The following is a 20,525-nucleotide window of genomic DNA, read 5'->3' on the forward strand; positions in this document are numbered from 1 at the left end:
TGAACCAATGTCTTCTTTATCTAAACCCCTACTGTAAGACGTTTAGGTTATTTCAAAATTTTGCAATTCTAGACAGTCTCAATATTAGAAACATCCTTTTAACTGTATCGTTGCAGAAATTCATAATTATTTCCTTAGGATAATTTCCTTAAAGTAGAATTACTGAGTCGAAGAATACACAGTAGAACACGGATCAGAACATTCACTCATCACTCATCACTCTTCCCTTTTACTTTTGAACATGGTGCAGACTCCTTAAAATGACTTCTAAAGCTTGAAGAATTCGCCTATTTGCCACCCTCATTTTGGGCTCACGTTTTGTGTGTGTGTGTATACAACTTCTATCATTTCCTTTTCACCTACTACTCAATTTGCCCAGAGCCTTCATCTTGTCCATTCCAGCCTAACTAAATCCTTCCTGTTCTTTCTTTTTTTTTTTTTTATTTTTTATTTTTTTTTTGGTTTATTTATTTTTGGCTGTGTTGGGTCTTCGTTGCTGCACGAGGGCTTTCTCTAGTTGTGGCGAGCGGGGGCTTCTCTTGTTGCAGAGCACGGGCTCTAAGCACGGGGGCTTCAGTAGTTGTGGCACTTGGGCTCTAAAGCACAGGCTCAGTAGTTGTGGCGCACGGGCCCAGCTGCTCCGGGCCCAGCGGCATGTGGGATCTTCCTGGACCAGATATTGAACCCGTGTCCCCTTCATTGGCAAGCAGACTCCTATCCACTGCGCCACCAGGGAAGCCCAATCCTTCCTGTTCTTCAAGCCTCACTTAAAAGACATTTCATCCGTTCTTGACTTTCTGGATTTGGTTAAATCCCCTTGCTGCTCCCTCCTTAGCACCTCCTACTTCACCCTTCCTGAAATACGTTCTTCACAGTTAGCTCCTTTGGGGGCTGGTCCTCTGTCTTCTTTTTTACCCTGCATCCCAGAACCTAGCCCAGGGCCTGTCACATTTCTTGAGGTTGGATGGAATTGAGTAGGCACGTGAGTAAGGATTTTGATACATGTTGAAAAACCGTACCACCAGCAAATTATATTTACTGAAATTTAATTTCATGTCCACCAACAAACTACATTTACTCAAATAGGAACATTCTTACAGCTGCATGTTTGTGTCATGATTTTCTAGATACAGAACAGCTGACTACATAATCTTATGACTGCACAGGATACTTTCCCTGAGTCCTTTTCTCCCTTTCTATCCTTGTAGATAGGCCTGGAGAGGTCCCTTTCTCCTTTTCAAGTCTGTTCTTGTCCAACCACAGTTCCAAATCCACTTCCAGCCTCCACCTTACTGGACACGTTCCTGACCCTTACTTACTTCTTTGCATTTCTGTGATGGATTTGCCACACTGACCTTGGAGAGCCTGTTCCCCACGTCTTCAATGTGTGCATCACTATCTTCCACATCTACCATATCTTCCACAGGCAGAAGAGTGGATGAGTAAGGGGCATTTCCAAAGGACTGGATAGGCCTGGAGTGGTGTAGGAAGGAAGTAGGGACATAGGATGTAAGCCAGCTATCGGTATCTCTGATGCTTTTGGAATTCACCACCCAGTATCTGGACTAAATAGAGAAATCCCATTTCTGGTGGGTGGGTGTGCCCCCTCCCTGGGAGGCCCAGTAACTGGTCTAGCTTCAAAAGCTGTTCTACCAACCCCACTGGACTAGAATCAGCAAAGATCAAGTTTGGGGTCACTAAAGGACAACTCAGGAGGGCAAGTGGCAGCATCATTGAGGATGTGAAATGACATGATGGATCCTTGAATGAATTAGACATGGACCTTAATCTGTACAGTATCCTGATCTGACAAAATCTTTGTATGGTGAACATTGCAGAATAGGGGAAGAGGCCTCTCAGTCTGACAGATCTTTGGTGAGTGTGGCTACTTTGTGATCCCAGTCTGCCTGCCTTAACCAGGAGCCAAATTACCTGCCTCAGATCCTGACTGTTTCATTTGCTAGATGTGTAACTTTGAGCAAGTTACTTACTTAACCATCTCTGTGCCCCTGTTTCCTCATCTGTCAAGTACAAATAATAGAGATACCTCATGGTGATTGTATGAAAATTAAATGAATTACTATTTCCAGTGCCCTTAGTGAAGGGCTTGGCTTGTTGTGAGGACTCAGTAAGTGTGAGCTATTTTTATTAACTCACCCACTGCCTGCCTGAAAAGTCTTTCCTCCTCTTCTCTATCAAAAATCTCACTTTTCTTTTTTTTAAGTTAAGGTATAACTCACATAAATTGCATAAATATTAAGTGAAAACCTTGATGAGTTTTCTCCCCATTTTTCAAAGTCTCACCATTTTCTGGTTGTTCCAACATCACTCTCTTCCTTATCACAAATACCTACCTCTCATCTAAGGAATGTGATTTGAGGAATTTCAGGGCTTCATGCCCTCTCCATGGGCACCAGCAGGAGGCAGTGTGGTATAGGGGAAAAGCCACAGTCAGCATGTTAAGGACCAAATAGGCTTATCCTGGCCCAACAACTTAACAGGAGTACCTCAGAGATATTGCAGGTTTGGTTCCAGACCACCGCAATGAAGAGAGTCACACGAATTTTTTGGTTTCCCAGCGCATATAAAAGTTATGTTTACACTATACTGTAATCTATTAAGTGTGTGATAGCATTATGCCAAAAAAACCCTTAGTTTAATAGTACTTTTTTTTAATGCATTCTTTTTTTTCCTTTAATTTTATTTATTTATTTATTTATTTATGGCTGCATTGGGTGTTCGTTGCTGCGCGTGGGTTTTCTCTAGTTGTGGCGAGCAGGGGCTACTCTTCGTTGCGATGCGGCGGCTTCTCATTGCGGTGGCTTCTCTTGTTGCGGAGCACAGACTCTAGGCACGCGGGCTTCAGTAGTTGTGGCATGTGGGCTTAGTAATTGTGGCTCAAGGGCTCTAGAGCACAGGCTCAGTAGCTGTGGCACACGGGCTTAGTTGCTCCGCGGCATGTGGGATCTTCCCGGACCAGGGCTCGAACCCGTGTCCCCTGCATTGGCAGGCGGCTTCTTAACCACTGCGCCACCAGGGAAGTCCCCTTTAATTGTACTTTATTGCTAAAAAATGCTGTCATCTGAGCCTTCAGTGAGTCATAATCTCTTTGCAATAGTAGCATCAAAGATCACCATAACAAATATAATGCTAATAAAAAATTTTGAAATATTGCAAGAATTACCAAAATGTGACACAGAGAAACAAAGTGAGCAAATGCTTTTGGGAAAATGGTGTCTGTAGCCTTGCTCCACGCAGGGTTGCCACAAACCTTCAATTTGCCCAAAACACAATATCTGTGACCCACAAGAAAACAATGTATACCTGTACTGGCCTGGCTAAGAATTTAACCTCTGGAAGCCTTGTTTTCCTAATCAAGGACAAGAGGCTACCAAATGGACCCTCCAGAGGGTTGTGGTGAAGATGAAATAAGGCCTATAAACAATGCCTGATATATTCCAGTTAAATCAGTAAGGTTCTAACAAGTAACTAATACCCAGTGTCAGGGAGGGTGCTGTGAAACAGGCACTTTCAGCCAGTGCTGGTGAGAAGGTAAATCAGTACAACTTTTCCGAAGACCAACTCAGAAAAAAGAAAAAAAAAGCAAGAGCCATAAAAATTCCATTTTTTAGAAACTTATCCTATGGAAAAATCATAAATGAGCACCAAGATTTAAGTACAAGGATTTTTCATCACAGGATTACTTATTATGTACAAAAAATTAGAACGGAAACAATCTGATAATAAAATTATTTTTTTATTAATTAATTTATTTATTTTTGGCTGTGTTGGGTCTTCGTTTCTGTGCGAGGGCTTTCTCTAATGTTGCGGCGAGCGGGGGGGCCACTCCTCATCGCGGTGCGCCGGCCTCTCACTGTCAAGGCCTCTCTTGTTGCGGAGCACAGGCTCCAGACGCGCAGGCTCAGTAGTTGTGGCTCACGGGCCTAGTTGTGGCTCATATGCTCCGCGGCATGTGGTATCTTCCCAGACCAGGGCTCAAACCCGTGTCCCCTGCATTGGCAGGCAGATTCTCAACCACTGCGCCACCAGGGAAGCCCTAAAATTATTAACTAAGTCATTCATAATAAGGAATTTTATTCGGTAATAAAAATTATGCCCCCCATAAAATAAATAAATAATTATGGACCCAAAGATTATTTCATGCTCAAGATATAATAAGAGAGAAAGATAGAAACATATAATGTGACAGCAAATTTATGGAAATAATAATCATATAAAAAATTTTTTGCATATTTACTATTTATCACTATGCTAGGTGCCTTACATCTGTCATTTCATTTAATTTTCACCAAAATCCTATAAAAGAGGTCTCATTTTACCAGTGTTAAAGATGAATAAACTGACACTCCACGAGGTTAAGTGACTTGTCTAAGATATCATAATGAGTATGTTTGAGTCAGATTTTAGACCCAGATATGTTTGCTATTAACCAAGATAGAATGACAAGAGATTTCAAGTTTTTCTTCTTTAGACTTTTCTGTGTTTTCCTAATTTTCTACAATGAGTAGGGAGAAAAGATCTCCAATAATGTTATTTTTTATGAAGCCTTAGTATGGTGCCTGACTCATAGAAGAAGCTCAAGAGAGCTCCAGAGTCTAACTTCCTGTCTAGGACAGCATTTTCTGTCATATGTTACATGAGATTGTCTTGCATGGTGCACCAACATTAAAAATATTAATAATGATGAATTTTTGAAAACATGCACTTGGAATATGTATATATCAATCAAGCCTGTTACTGTTGGATATTATTGCTCAGGACAAAGCTTAAGTAGAGTAGGTATTTAGGTTAAAAAAATGAGTAATATAAAGAAAATGTGATGTGAGTACAGGTGGCCTGTGGAGGTACCAAATATTGTGAAGGTGACATGTGAGTGCTAAAGGTCTGCAAAATACTGTTCTGGCTCCTGTGGGCTGGAGAACAGCAAGAGGGAATGAAGCCCAGCGTGGACTGGAGTTCTTCAGGCCTTTTGATTCAGCACACGGGATGTTTGTGTCAAGCACACACCTGGCTAGTCCCTCCCAATCCCTCCAGGCCAAAGTTCTCTGTGGTCAGCAGTGAGAGTGACAGAAATTCAATAAGAGGGGGGCATTGAGGTGGGATTAGAGGCAGTCTAGTTGGGAGGCTAAGCGAGGGAATTGTCTTGAAGCCAAGGGCACCAAGCATTGGATGTTAGCTTGGGAAAACACTCTCTGTAACCAAGAATGAAGGAAGGAACTGTCGGAAACAATGGAAAGCTTAAACTGCAAAGCCGAGCTACTCATTGGCTTCACCTCTTCAAATCTGGGTCCCTTATCCACGCAGGTCAGAGACTCGAAAATGGTCTTGTCCTCCATGGGCATTTGCTCTATGTTTATTGAGGTCCTATTTTGTGAGTAGAAGCTCTGTAGGTTCTAGGGATACAACTCTATAGATAAAACACTAATCTTGCCTTCAAGGATCCTGTTCAAGGTCTGGATGGGGGGGACCAACAGGTAAAAATAATGACACTGTATTTTAATTCTGAGCAATGGTTATGTATTATTTCTATAGTCCCAACACCACCCCATGCCCTGCAAATAAATTCTTCTGAAATGGTTTTTCAAGCCAAAGTGATAAGGAATAAATTGTGATTGTATGGGGCAGGTTGAAAGAATCTAGGCTGGGAGTCAGACATACCTGGGTTAGAATTCCATCTCCATCGTACTCTAAACTGGAGGTCTTCAAACTGGAATTACATGTATCCCTGGGCATGAAGCCTTTTCAAGAGGGATCAGCCTTCATGTGTTCTTATTCTTAAAACTAATCTATCTGAGAACACACCAAGGTCAGAGATCCTGAGTGTTGCCCTGTCCCAATCATCTTTCTCTCACTTTGCAAAAGATAAGGCATTACCATCTAAATTTTACTATGATGTATGTTATTATCTTAGAATCCCAGTTTAGATGCAAATAAAGGCATAATTCAAAAGACTAACTAAGGTCCCATTAACTACTCTCTTATTCATTTCATTAGAGATGAATTTTCAGTGGGAATAATTTTATGCTGCTGTGATCAGTATTATTAATGTATAACTAATAATCATAATGCTAACATAAGCCCAAAGAAAATTGTTGATATTTAGAGCCTTGTGGGCATAATATATTTTTTAAGGTTAAGTTGTACATTGTTGCAGAATGATAAGGTGATGAATAAGGGACTTTCAAACATAAAAATATATTACATCAGAGTAGTATTTGGTGGGAGACATGGATTTCAAGGAGAAAAAGAATGATTTAAAATGTATGGGAAAAAGAACACCTGGAAAGAAAAGGGGAATTTCCTGGCAGTCCAGGGGTTAGGACTCTGCGCTCTAGTGCAGGGGGCACGGATACGGCCCCTGGTCCCGGAACTAGGATCCTGCATGCCTCGCGGCGAGGCCAAAAAACCCCCCAAAAAACAGCAAAACAACAGCAACAGAAAACCAAATGACTGTTCAATAAGGGCTTGTCCATATCTTTTTATTTATTTATCTATCTTTATTTATTTTTGGCTGCATTGGGTCTTAGTTGCTGCACGCAGGCTTTCTCTAGTTGCAGCGCGTGGGGGCTACTCTTTGTTGCGGTGCACAGGCTTCTCATTGCGGTGGCTTCTGTGGAGCACGGGCTGTAGGCGCACGGGCTTCAGTAGTTGTCGCACGCGGGCTCAGTAGTTGTGGCTCACGGGCTCTAGAGCGCAGGCTCAGTAGTTGTGACGCGCAGACTTAGTTGCTCCACGGCATGTGGGATCTTCCGGGACCAGGGCTTGAACCCCTGTCCCCTGCACTGGCAGACAGAGTCTTAACCATTGCACCACTAGGGAAGTCCCTGTCCATATCTTATTTTTAAATGGATGATAGTGGATATCAAGTCACTATAGTATTTTTATTTCATTGGATATATTTATGACAGTGATATAACAATTTTATTTTTAAATGTTAAGATCTGTAATGTGCAGAAATTACATCTTTTGTATCTAGTTAATACATGATGAACCGTACCAGAAAGTTCCGTTATGCCTCTTTCAAGTCAATCCGCATCCCCAACTGCTCTTTGGGTTTCATACATTTTAGTTTTGTCTGTTCTTGAATTTAATATAAACAGAATCATGTAGTAGGTACTTAGTGTGTCTGACTTCTTTTGCATAACCATGTTTTTGAGATTCATCCCTGTTGTTTCTTTGTATTGCTAAGTAGTGTTTCATTGTATGAAAATACACAATTTATCCATTCTCCATAGATATTTGGGCTATTTCCACCTTGGGGCAGTTACATATAAGGCTGCTATGGGCATTCTTGTGACAAGTTTAAAAAAAAAAGTAAATAAGATGAAAAACTTTTAGATGTCAACTTTAAAATGTGCAAGGAGATACATATTCTTAGGTAGTAGTTTCTTTTTCTTTTTTTCTTGTAAAATATAATATACATTTAAAGAATGCCGAGCTGCTTTCCAAAGCAGTTCCATTTAACACTGCTACCTAAGCCTAATATTGCAGCCGTCTGTTGAGCATATTGTTATATTTGTTGCAAATCTCTTCTCTCACTCTATGGCTTATCTGTTATACTCTTTTTTAAAAAATTTTATTTATTTATTTTTTTTGGCTGTGTTGGGTCTTCGTTGCTGTATGCGGGTTTTTCTCTAGTTGCAGCGCGTGGGGGCTACTCTTTGTTGCGGTGTGCAGCCTTCTCATTGCGGTGGCTTCTCTTGTTGTGGAGCACGGGCTCTAGGCGCGAAAACTTCAGTAGTTGTGGCACGTGGGCTCAGTAGTTGTGGCTCGCGGGCCCTAGAGCACAGGCTCAGTAGTTGTGCCGCACGGGCTTAGTTGCTCCGCGGCATGTGGGATCTTCCTGGACCAGGGCTTGAACCCGTGTCCCCTGCGTTGGCAGGCGGATTCTTAACCACTGCGCCACCAGGGAAGCCCTGTTATACTCTTTATGGAGTATACTTAAGAACCACTGTGTAATTTTAGTGTCATTGAATTTATCATTCTTTTCCTATATCATGAGCGCTGTCAGTGGCTTGTTGAAGAAATCCTTTCCTTCATAAGTCATGAAGATATATACTATTTTCTAAAAAGCTGTAGATTTTTGCCTTTCACATTTAAGTCTTTATCCACCTGGATTTGATATTTGTGTATGGCATGAAGTAAGGTCCAATTTCATTTTTTTTTCCCAATAGGTATACAGGGATCCCAGCACCATTTTTTATTTTTATTTATTTATTTTTTTTTCCAGCACCATTTTTTAAAAAGATCTTTTCCTGCTCTCTATGGTGCCTCTTTTGTTATAAATTACATGGCCATAGAAGTGTGTCTGTTTCTAGAGATACACCATTTTTCAAAATCATTTGATGACATGTGCAAGCAGAAAAATTATGAAGACCACTCTTTTAAACAAACTGTGTGGCCTTTATCTAGTCATTTAACTTCCCTGAGTTCCCTGCACTATTGGGAGAATATAATGGGGTAGCCCAGTAAAACAGCTGGAAGTTTTGACATAATAAGCCTCAGGTAGCAGTAGTAGAAGGTTTGTTTGTTTTTTTTCCTTTTTTCTTTCTGTTGTTATATTTCAAGTGCTATGGAGTACATGGAAACCACACCTGCTTGTGTCAGGAACTGCCAGAGGATGTGACATTTGGGTGGGTCGCGAATGACGGTGGAATCTGTCATCCTTTTTCAGGACCGCAGTCTGTTGGCTGTCCATGGCGCATTTCCCATGTGTGTTTCATTTGCATTATATTTTATCTGGCCTAGAAGGGCCCAGAGGGAAAGCACTGTGCCCTGCCCCATGCGTCACTTGTGGGGACCCCCAGTAGCAGTTGCCTAAGAAGACCTAGAGTTGGGCTGGCTCCATGTTTGTTAGACACAGACATGTCACCCAGGGCAGGGCTGGGCCTTTTAAAAATTCCTGCCACTGTAGTGCTGCAGGATTCCTGAGTTTCACCCACACACTGCTCCCTCCCCAAACCCCAGCCACCAGCCAACACACATACTGCCAACGAACTCACCTGCTCACCCCCAGCGCTACCACCCACGGGAGTGGAGAAATGCATACCACATCCCCTATACAATCTTAACTCTGGGAGAGAGAGCATAGGGTCTTGCATACAGTAGACACTCAGTAAGCATCAGGTGAATAACAAATGAGTAACCATATTAAGATTAGGATAGAGGAGCACATTTCCATCTGCTGCAGTGTAGCAAGAAGTGGGTAGGTAATGTGCTGTCCCCAGTCCTGAGTGTGCATTTGAATCACGGTGAGGGGGGGAGGGCTGTTAAATATACAGATTCCCTCCCCCCAGCTAATGAATTAGAACAGAGAAGGAATGTGCAGAAAGGAGTTATTTTAAATTAAATTCTGTGGGAGATTCTGGTTTTGATGCCCAGTCAGGGTTGGGAATGATAGGATTATTAAACCTCTGGACCCATTCTTCATTAAAAGTACCAATTTGACCATCTGTCAAAATTTAAAATTTGCATGCCTTTGAACCTACATTTCTTCCTAGATTTTATCCTATGCCCCAAAATGTAGACACAAAGTTATTCGGGGCAGCATGTTTTTTTTTTTTTTGGTTGCGCCAGGTCTTAGTTGCGGCAGGTGGGCTCCTCAGTTACAGCACTTGTGCTCCTTAATTGCAGCCAGCGGGCTCCTTAGTTGCAGCTTGCTGGCTCGGGGCAGCATTTTTGAAACAAAAATACTTGAAACTAGGAGAATGTCCATTCATTCATTAAACAAATTTTATTGAGCATTATTCTCATTACAAGAGACAGCAGTAACAACACAAGAAAAATAATAAAGTCCTTACTTTTATAGAGATTTACATTTTATTCCATCAAAGGAGGACTGAATGAATAATTTATGATACACCGAAGCAATGAAATATTATTCTGCCATTGAAAGAAACAAGGTTGGTCAATATATACTGCTTTGAGAAGATGTTCAAGATATATGTCTTTCTTCCCCCCCCCCGCCCCCCACTGAGGGGACTTCCCTGGTGGCGCAGTGGTTAAGAATCCGCCTGCCAATGCAGGGGACATGGGTTCGAGCCCTGGTCCGGGAAGATCCCACATGCCGCAGAGCAACTAAGCCCGTGCGCCACAACTACTGAGCCTGTGCTCTAGAGCCCGTGAGCCACAACTACTGAGCCCACGTGCCACAACTACTGAAGCCGCGCGCCTAGAGCCTGTGCTCAGCCACAAGAGAAGACCCTGTAATGAGAAGCCTGCGCACCACAACAAAGAGAAAGCCCGCACGCAGCAACAAAGACCCAATGCAGCAATAAATAAATAAATAAAAATAAATAAAATCAGGTATAATTGAAATAACGTTAGATTAGTTTGAATGTATTACCTATTGAAAATCAGTAAAATAAATTAAGGAAAAAAGAGAAAAGCATGTTACAAAAGAGTGCATATAGTTTTGTCCTATTTGTGTATAAAATATATATACTTATGCATAGAGATATACAAATACACATAAGTAGAAAAAATATGGAAGAATATTCCCAAAAAGTTGTTAACGACAGTTATCACTGGGAAATATGATTGAAAGGAGGCAGAGTTCATATTTCTCTTTATACCCTTTCATGCTTTTTAAACTTTTTAACCTAAGGAAATATTACTTTTCTAATTTTTTTGACTCAAAGGAAGTCCACATAACCTGGAGATTTTAAATTTCCAGCAGGGGGCAGCAGTGATTCTCAAATATTTCTGACGTCAGTGCAAAACGGCATCAGTGTCCACGGATTTCCAATTCCAGGCTCAAACACTGTACTTGAATCACCAGATTATAAAGGAAAACAAAAAGCAATACCACAGAAAACTTAAAATGCTGTAGAAATTGTTGTGACAAAGCAATTCCTATATGGCTCTTTCTTCTTTAACATCTGTACATGCGTCTACACTGCCTTTTCCCTCTGCAGCTCAGTTTTCTCATCTGGTTTTAACAGATTTTAACTGGCTGTTCAAATCGGACAGTTTGACAAGCTAATTTAAAAGATCTCTTTCCAGCTCTAAAGTTCTATGACTTTAAGAATCTAAATCAGCATCAGGAAGAAACAAGCCCCAGTGCCCTCTGAAATTAATTGGCTTATCAAAGAATCTGCTTTACAACCCTTAGCTGATCAGGATGAATTATTATCGGTTTATCTGTAGTGTAGATCAAAGAATACTTTTTTGCGCCTGCCAATGCAGGGGACATGGGTTCGAGCCCTGGTCCGGGAAGATCCCACATGCCGCAGAGCAACTAAGCCCGTGCGCCACAACTACTGAGCCTGTGCTCTAGAGCCCGTGAGCCACAACTACTGAGCCCACGTGCCACAACTACTGAAGCCGCGCGCCTAGAGCCTGTGCTCAGCCACAAGAGAAGACCCTGTAATGAGAAGCCTGCGCACCACAACAAAGAGAAAGCCCGCACGCAGCAACAAAGACCCAATGCAGCAATAAATAAATAAATAAAAATAAATAAAATCAGGTATAATTGAAATAACGTTAGATTAGTTTGAATGTATTACCTATTGAAAATCAGTAAAATAAATTAAGGAAAAAAGAGAAAAGCATGTTACAAAAGAGTGCATATAGTTTTGTCCTATTTGTGTATAAAATATATATACTTATGCATAGAGATATACAAATACACATAAGTAGAAAAAATATGGAAGAATATTCCCAAAAAGTTGTTAACGACAGTTATCACTGGGAAATATGATTGAAAGGAGGCAGAGTTCATATTTCTCTTTATACCCTTTCATGCTTTTTAAACTTTTTAACCTAAGGAAATATTACTTTTCTAATTTTTTTGACTCAAAGGAAGTCCACATAACCTGGAGATTTTAAATTTCCAGCAGGGGGCAGCAGTGATTCTCAAATATTTCTGACGTCAGTGCAAAACGGCATCAGTGTCCACGGATTTCCAATTCCAGGCTCAAACACTGTACTTGAATCACCAGATTATAAAGGAAAACAAAAAGCAATACCACAGAAAACTTAAAATGCTGTAGAAATTGTTGTGACAAAGCAATTCCTATATGGCTCTTTCTTCTTTAACATCTGTACATGCGTCTACACTGCCTTTTCCCTCTGCAGCTCAGTTTTCTCATCTGGTTTTAACAGATTTTAACTGGCTGTTCAAATCGGACAGTTTGACAAGCTAATTTAAAAGATCTCTTTCCAGCTCTAAAGTTCTATGACTTTAAGAATCTAAATCAGCATCAGGAAGAAACAAGCCCCAGTGCCCTCTGAAATTAATTGGCTTATCAAAGAATCTGCTTTACAACCCTTAGCTGATCAGGATGAATTATTATCGGTTTATCTGTAGTGTAGATCAAAGAATACTTTTTTGCGGGGGGGGGGGGAGGGGAGGGTGTTGGTATTTATTCACTCCACTGATGGAGAAAAAGGAGAACTCTCCCACTCTATAAATGTTTAGCATGTGTGTAAAGGTCGAAGGTCTGGTGTTTAGAAATTACACACAGGCTTACGAAAGAATCTTCACTGGGTTGGCCAAATTAAACAGCAGGCAGTTGTAGAGAAATAAACACAAGTTAACATTTAACCACTAGTCTCTGTTCTTGCTGCTGGGTCTTTCTCAATAGGAGGGGCCTGAGAGGGTCAGCAGGCCTGCTAGCAAGACACTGAACTCTTCTGGGAAACAACACATCTACCACTTTTGTAAAATACATATTTAAGCATCTGAATTATAAACTTTCTCAGCTATTTTTCATGCCCCAACAGCAGTGCTTTTTTTAAACGGATAACCCTTAATAAATTGTAAAATTTATTTATTTTTTCTTTTAACATTTGCCTAAGATTACACCCCTGAGAAGTGGCTGAGGCAGGATTCAAACCTGTGACTATTGGGCTCCAAGACCCTCACGCTTGACCATGGTCCTATATCGATGAAAGGGTTCACTTCATCTACTTGCTAGCTGGAAACTGAATATCTGCAAGAATTGTTGGGTTTAAGTATACAAGGTGAATGATTATTGTGTCACAAAGCTCTGTCTAGCTCGCGTATATTAAGCACTTACTATGTGCTTGCTAGTCTCTGTCAGGTGCTGGGGGTAAGGGTGTCAAAAGATGAATTAGGGGCTTTCCTGGTTCCGCAGTGGTTGAGAGTCTGCCTGCCGATGCAGGGGACACGGGCTCGTGCCCCGGTGCGAGAAGATCCCACATGCCGCGGAGCGGCTGGGCCCGTGAGCCATGGCCACTGAGCCTGCGCGTCCGGAACCGCAAAAAAAAAAAAAAAAAAAAAAAAAAAAAAAAAAAAAGATGAATTAGACTTGAACATTGCACTTTAAGCAACTTCTAGTTTTTGGAGCTGACAAGTGTACAAACATAACATGTGAAAAATAATAGGAAAACACAAATAAGGAAGAAGAAATCAAGGCAGCATAGCAGGATGGTTAAATCAGTGGGCTGTGGAGTCCAGTTCTTAGCTGTGGGACCTCTAAGCCTCATTTTTCTCATCTGTAAAATGGGGATAGCCTTTAGTCTAGGTAATTGCTTTGAGGGTTAAATGATGTATTATCATTATTTTTTTAACTGAAAAAGAATTTATTTATTTATTTATAATGTATTATTAAATTGCTTAACATTGAACCTGGCAGATGGAAAGGCTTGTTAAAATATATTGTTTGATAAAGCTTAAGCAAAATAAGAATCATGCATGCCACCACGTTTCTGGGGTGTTGATGCCCCTTTCTCAAATTCTTCTGAATTTCCCAGCTCCAAGAGTCCCATTTCCTTGAGATTTATTGTTTTCCCTGGCTTAGGTACCTTTTGATCCTACTAGGATGTCTCCAGGAAGGAATGATGTGGCAAAGGGGCCCCAGCCCCCATACACCAAAAGCTTGAGCTATATCACAGGGGAGGAGAGCTGAGACTGGGAACAGCCCTCAGGACAGGCAAATCGGGAGAATCAACCCCGAGTGGTTGTTAGAAGATGTCTAGGACCCACTCCCGAGATTTTCATTATGTTCCAAATTGATTTTTGATACATACTTTACTAATATTTGAATATAATTATAATCATAGGAAGGGTTTCGCATGATTTTATCCTGCAGTCAGTTCCCTTCCCAGCCCATTTATTTACTGTTTTGTCCCAAACACTGACTCACCTCCTTCATCCTGAGTCAAGGACACTGCTTTGATATGCTACAGTGGCTGCCCCTTTCAGCCTTGGCATGAGTCTTGGCGTGAGGACAGATGAGTTCTTTCACCTGAAACCCTCTGCCTCTTGACAGCCGTGCATACGCTAACACCTCTCCTCTCAAACCCACTAAAAACTCACCTCCTTCTGGAAGCCTTTCCTGCTGAGTTCTTTACTTTTGCAGTCCTGTTCCGTGCCACAGGTGCAACTGGGGTTGTTGGGATGTAGCCAGGCAAGTGTTCTTGTGTCTTTGTTGCGTGTGTAAGTTCTGGTTCTTTCCACCAGAGGCAGCATGGATTTGTGGAGAGGGCAGGGCCTCCGGAATCTGGCATGAATTTGTACAGCAGCACCACCCGTGAGTTCTCAGATTCATTCTGGCTGTCCTTTGTCACCTTGGGACTGCTGCTTTATTCTCCTGTGAAGTCGTCTTCCATCCTGCCTTCTCCAGGCAGCTGTCCCCTCCCTGCTCCACTCTCCTTCTCTCCCAGAGTGGACAGAAGGCCCTCTTCTAACTTCCCCAAGCACAACTAAGACCATACGTGTGCCCCACCATTTCCTGTAGTGTCCTTCTCTGTCAAGGAGGGTTGATTTATAGGTCCTTCTTCCCTGAATTCTTGTAAGAAAGAAATGCGATCGGGCATGTTCATGGGACTTGGCATACAGCAGGTCATGGCAGATACTTTAGACTGACTGGTTTGCTCCAAATCCATTCCAGCCCCGTCCTAGCTCACTTCCCGAACTGCAGAGGCTGGAGAGATAAACACGACATTTCTCAAACTCCCTTGCGGCTCTGATTCTGTTTATGACTTAGATTCCATTTGTGTGAGGCTTTAGAGCTACGAGCTACGTGGAGGGACAGGCAGGTGTGAAGCATCCGTTTTGCTGAGGCCGATCATGGCAAAGGCAATGTGATCCTAGAAACATCAGCTGTGGTGGCAGCTTAGCAGTTCTGAAGCTTCTGGATGGTGACAGAGGCTGTGGCTTGCTTGTCAACGAGTTCTGCAGTATAATTTTAGGAGTCATTCCTGGATGGTTAGCCTAGAGTCTATTTCTTAACTTTCTTACTGATTCTGTGAGCTAGCCATACCCTTTAATAAATCCCTTTGTGCTTAAATTAGCAAGAGTGGAACCTGTTGTCTGCGACCAAGAAAACTGACCGTTAGGTAGGTGCTCAATAAATGTTAGCTGTGACTATTATTTAAATACTGTGTTGAAGGCTTGGTAATAAGAGCAAGTAATTACATTTCAGGAAGGAGATTTTTTTTTATTTTTTAATAATTTATTTATTTTTGGCTGTGTTGGGTCTTCGCTGCTGCGCGCCGGCTTTCTCTAGTTCTGGCGAGCGGCGGCTACTCTTTGCTGCGGTGCGCGGGCTTCTCAGTGTGGTGGCTTATTGTGGAGCACGGGCTCTAGGCGTGCGGGCTTCAGTAGTTGCAGCACGCAGGCTCAGTAGTTGTGGCTCACGGGCTCTAGAGCACAAGCTCAGTAGTTGTGGCGCACGGGCTTAGTTGCTCCGCGGCATGTGGGATCTTCCCGGACCAGGGATCAAACCCACGTCCCCTGCATTGGCAGGCGAATTCTCAACCACTGCACCGCCAGGGAAGCCCCAGGAAGGAAATTTTAAACTAGCAACTGGATAAGACCATGTAAAATGATTTCTACAGTAGCACTGTCCCAAAGAGCTTTCTTTGATGATGGAAATGTTCTATATTTGCACCCAATATAGTAGCCACTGGTTATATGTGGCTGTTGAGCCCTTAAAGTGTGGCTACGATGAGTGAGGAACTGAATTTTTAATTTGATTTCATTCTAATTCACTTATATTAAAAAATAAATAACACATGAAGTTGGTGGCTACTGTGTTGGACAGCATAGTCCTCGAGTGTCTCAGCCTTACCTTCCAGAAGGGTCTTGACAGCCTTCTCTGTCTCTAGGCAAGAAACTTCTTCATCAGTTCTTCCTCAATCCCCACTCTCAGGCCACATCTTGATAATCTACAGAGGTTCAACATGCCTGCAACAGTGACAACTTTGACACAAGTTTAGGGTCTCATTGTCCCCAAACTCCATTCCAGGATTGCAAATTGGCTTTTTATTTGCAAAACCCAAATGTTTATGGAAGTGCTTTTGCTAAAATGCAATCTGTCTTGAAAGGCAAATCTCAGCTTTCACTTAGAGAAAGAAAACCATTTATTTTATTTAAAATACATATACATATTTCCCATAACATCTAGGTATTGAGTTCCAAAAATATTGGGGTCCTGTATCAGTTAGACAAGTGGTTCTCATATTTTGCTGTGTATTAGAATCACTGTAAGAAAGAAACCACTTGCCATCCACACTCCAGACCAATTAAATTAGCGTTGTAGGAAATGATTAAAGACAACCAAAACTTTATCTGCAACACTCTAATTTTTTTCAAAAAAGAAGAATGTATTCCTATATTAACTAGTAATTAAAAGTTAATAAAAATATAAGAAAAATAATGGTAGGATTTTAAAAGGGGTAATTTATTGTGAGATAAGATAAATAATTATAGACCTGTTATTCAAAGCCAAACTTTTTTTTTTTCCACTTTGGTTGACTAGAGGCCACAAGGAGATAGTAATCATAGAGCCATCATCCAACAACTCTGGGAAGCTTCTGGAATACAAACATTCACAAAGAGTACAGATTTCAATCAGGCTCCTCTTCCATATTGCCACTTTCACATGTTATATGAATAAACCCAAACGATAAACCGTAAGTGTTTTATAGACCTTCCTTTCCATACAACCCAAGGGAAGCTGAGGAAAAAGATAAGAGGTGTCCAAGTTCAGTGTCAGATGGTCTTTTTATTATTCTCCCCATCCCTCCACTTCCCTACACACAGATGTTCCCTGTGAAAGAACTTGGCTCTATGCAATTCATTCCCAAATGGGATGGTCCCAAAAAGTTTGAAGAGAGGAACTCGCATTTCCTGAGATGATTCTCTCTTGACATTAATTCAAATTTAGGAAAGAGCTGCTTAAGCCTTTTATAAATACTCAAGATTGATTTTATTTCCTTCTGTCCTCCTGGTGCCTCTTTAATCTTCCCAGAGTGATGCTATGACTTCGGTTCATGACTGCAGTGAGTGAGAGCTAGGAGCTAGCCCTTTCCTCCTGCCCTGATTAAAAAACAGTGGGGCGTTTCCCACAACTTGAGGGCCCAGGTGCTTGGAAATACTGCCAAATACGTCTTCCAACTTTAAAAAAAATGTAATTATATCCTGGGTTATAATTATGGGTTATATTAATAATAATTATTATTATTAATACCTAACCCATTAATTCTGGGTTAGGTAACATATTCAAAATTTTGAAATTCAGAAGATACAAAGAGCATAAAGTGACATTTGTTCCTCTGTCCATGTCCCCCAGCTTCCCAGTTCCCTTCCCCAGTGCTACCAGTTTCTGGAGTATCTTCTTCAAAGTAGAGACTTTATGCATGTTTAAAAGAACACACTGGGAATCCCCTGGTGGTCTAGTGGTTAGGACTCGGCGCTGTCACTGCCAGGGCCCAGGTTCAATCCCTGGTCGAGGAACTAAGATCCCCCAATCCTTGAGGCACAGCCAGAAAAATAAAATAAAATAATATATTCATGTTTTCTTTCCCCGTTTATTCTTGTATTTTATATCAATGATAACACACCATACAAATATAATTTTCGTTTGTTTATTTTTCTTCTACTCTTGCCACTAGAATGGATGCTGCACGAGGGGAGGGATTTTATGTGGTATAATGTTATATCCTCAGCGTGTAGAGTGGCGCCTGGCATATTGTATTGATAGTTTCTCCATAAATATTTGTTGAATAAGTGAATGAACACACACTGTTCCACTTCTTGCTTTTTTCCCTTTGGAGATCATCTCATTTCAGTGCATAGGGAACCTCCTTACTTATTTTCATGACTGGATAGTGTTCCATTGTCTGGATTCATTATGATCTATTGAATCAGATTCTTACTGATGGACATTAGTTTGTTTCTAATCCTTGGCTCTGAAAAATAGTCCTGACATTCATGTCCTTGTACAAACATCATGTCACACATGTGTGAGTATATCTATCTGTAAAAGAAACTCCTAAATGCAGAAGAGCTGGGTCAAAGGGAGAGCTGTGAGGTACATTTTGCCGACTTCTTTTTAATCAAAAGCACCTTGCCATGTCTAAAGAGCGTTACTGTGGTACTGTGGTGCATGGCAGTCGATGTAAGCCTGTTCTAAGGAAATCTGTCATTAATGAAATTGCTCTGGTTAGGCCTGAATTTACCACTTCCACTTATTCCTGCAAATCCAGCAGAAAACCACCACCCAGGTTGGCACTGTTGGAACAACAGATGCATCTCAAAAACACAACATAGAAAGACAGACGTACACCCTGTGTGATTCCAAAATCAAACGAGACAAATCTAGGTGACAGAAATCAGAACAGCAGCTGCCCAGGGTTGCGGGGGCACTGACTGGAAAGGGGTACTAGGCAAATTTCCGAAGAGATGCAAACACTTATATCTTGATTTGGGTGGTAGTTTACACGAGTGTTTGCTATTTTCGAGATTCACTGACCTGCACTAAAATGTCGACATTCGATTTTATGTAAAATAAGCGTTACTTGAACACTGCAATACGATGACAGTCAATCTGATAACCAGGGTTGGCTACTAAGCGACTAACGACGTAGCATATAGACAGTGGATACTTGGACAAAGGGATAATTCACGACCCTGGCGGGGTGGAGCAGGATGGCATGAGATTTCATCAAGCTACTCAGAATGGTGCACAATTTAAAACATAAATTCCTTATTTCTGGAATTTTCCATGTAATATTTTCGGACCTTGGTTGACTGCGGGTAACTGAAATGGTGGAAAGTGAAACTGTGGATAACGGATGGGGATAACATAGAAAATGGCTGGAATGATACGCATACTGTTATAACCTGTATGAATTACTTTGCAAAACTCAGGTATAAGAAAATGCACATTTCTCAATTTTGTGGGAGTCAAACTTAAATACAACTCTATCTGTACCTTTCCAGGTGATGGTGGGTGATACAACCTCAGTCATTTTTGGCCACACTGCCCACTTGGCCTCGTGAGATGAAAGAAGTATCTGGGGTTTAGGAAATTCAGAAAAACTGGAGAAGGGCCTTTGGTCCACGTGGTGGTCCCTGAGATGCTCATTGTTCTGTGTGGTTTACTTGAAGGTGAAAGGCTCAGATTCAGTGTCGGACTTGATCATCGGGATCCTCTTGGAGGGTCCCAAGACCTAAGAGATGTTTAGCGCTCAGTCTTCCTGAGGCCACCAGCCACCTCCGTCCTGCCACCTTCTGGGGCTCTATGTGGGATTGTTACTCTGGAACTTGCCCTCCCTTCATCCCCCAGCGGGTTCGCACTTTAACAAAAAAATTTCTTGCAGAGAATGGGGGCAGCTAGAGAGGATTTGGGGAGACCCATTAAAGCTGGTAAATCCCCAAGTTGGACTCAGCCTCAGCTTTCATTAAATAGCAAATGGGAAAACTGGGAAAGGAGAAAGAAAAAAAAAATTTAATCTTCTAAGGGTTTTGCAAACAATTGGAGTAATTAAAAGTTCTCAGAAGTAGCCGATGGTGCCCTTTTCACCGAGGGAATGTGGGCCAAGCATGATATATTAAAAGAGAGGGAGCTGCTCTATTGAAGTTAAAAATAATCTTCTGTCACATGGCTAATTTGTTGGAATGCAGCAATTAAAGGGCTCTGGGCAGAGGAGGAGCTGGAAGCAGCTGGGGAGATTGCAGGCAGAGTGCACGCCCTGGGGACTGTTTGCAGAGAGAGAAAACACTGTCACAGCTGACTTGGGGCACCTTATCAGAAAGCCCACAAAGGGGGCAGGAAGGAGGAAAAGTGGGGTTGAGTTCAGAGCCGTGACCTGTGGGTTTATCAGACAGTGAAGGGGTAGGTCAGGACTTGTCACCTGTGCTCTGGGATGCTGATTCACTCAGCAAGGATGAAGGCTTTCCAGTTTCCCCTTCACTTTGAAAATGCATGCCTTTGAATCCATTTCAAAGGAACACGTAACCCAAAGGAGCCCTTTGATCCTAAATCCATGGGAAAAACCAATCTATACAGTCTTCAGGGGCAAAGCTCAGGTCAAGAATATAAATCCTAGATTGGGGAGTTGGGGTGTTTTAAAAGTTTTTGCAATTTTTGAGTTTTTTTTTTTTGAATTTTTGAGTTGAAAGAGTTTTAAGAAAAAAGTTATCTGGTATAATATCTGAATTTTCCAGGTGAGGCGACAAGCTACGAAAGGCTAATTTGTCCAAGGTCACTCAAGGAGCAAGTGACAGAAGCTAGGTTCTAACTCAGGTC

General features: G+C 41.7%; 1 protein-coding gene across 1 annotated transcript in view; it reads left to right on the forward strand.

Moving 5' to 3' along the window:
• NIP7 (nucleolar pre-rRNA processing protein NIP7) overlaps nucleotides 1–20,525 on the forward strand; it is a 72,446-nt gene that overhangs the window by 37,501 nt on the left and 14,420 nt on the right. The window lies entirely within an intron of this gene.

Source organism: Physeter macrocephalus, chromosome 17, assembly GCF_002837175.3.
Source record: "Physeter macrocephalus isolate SW-GA chromosome 17, ASM283717v5, whole genome shotgun sequence".
NCBI lineage: Eukaryota > Metazoa > Chordata > Mammalia > Artiodactyla > Physeteridae > Physeter > Physeter macrocephalus.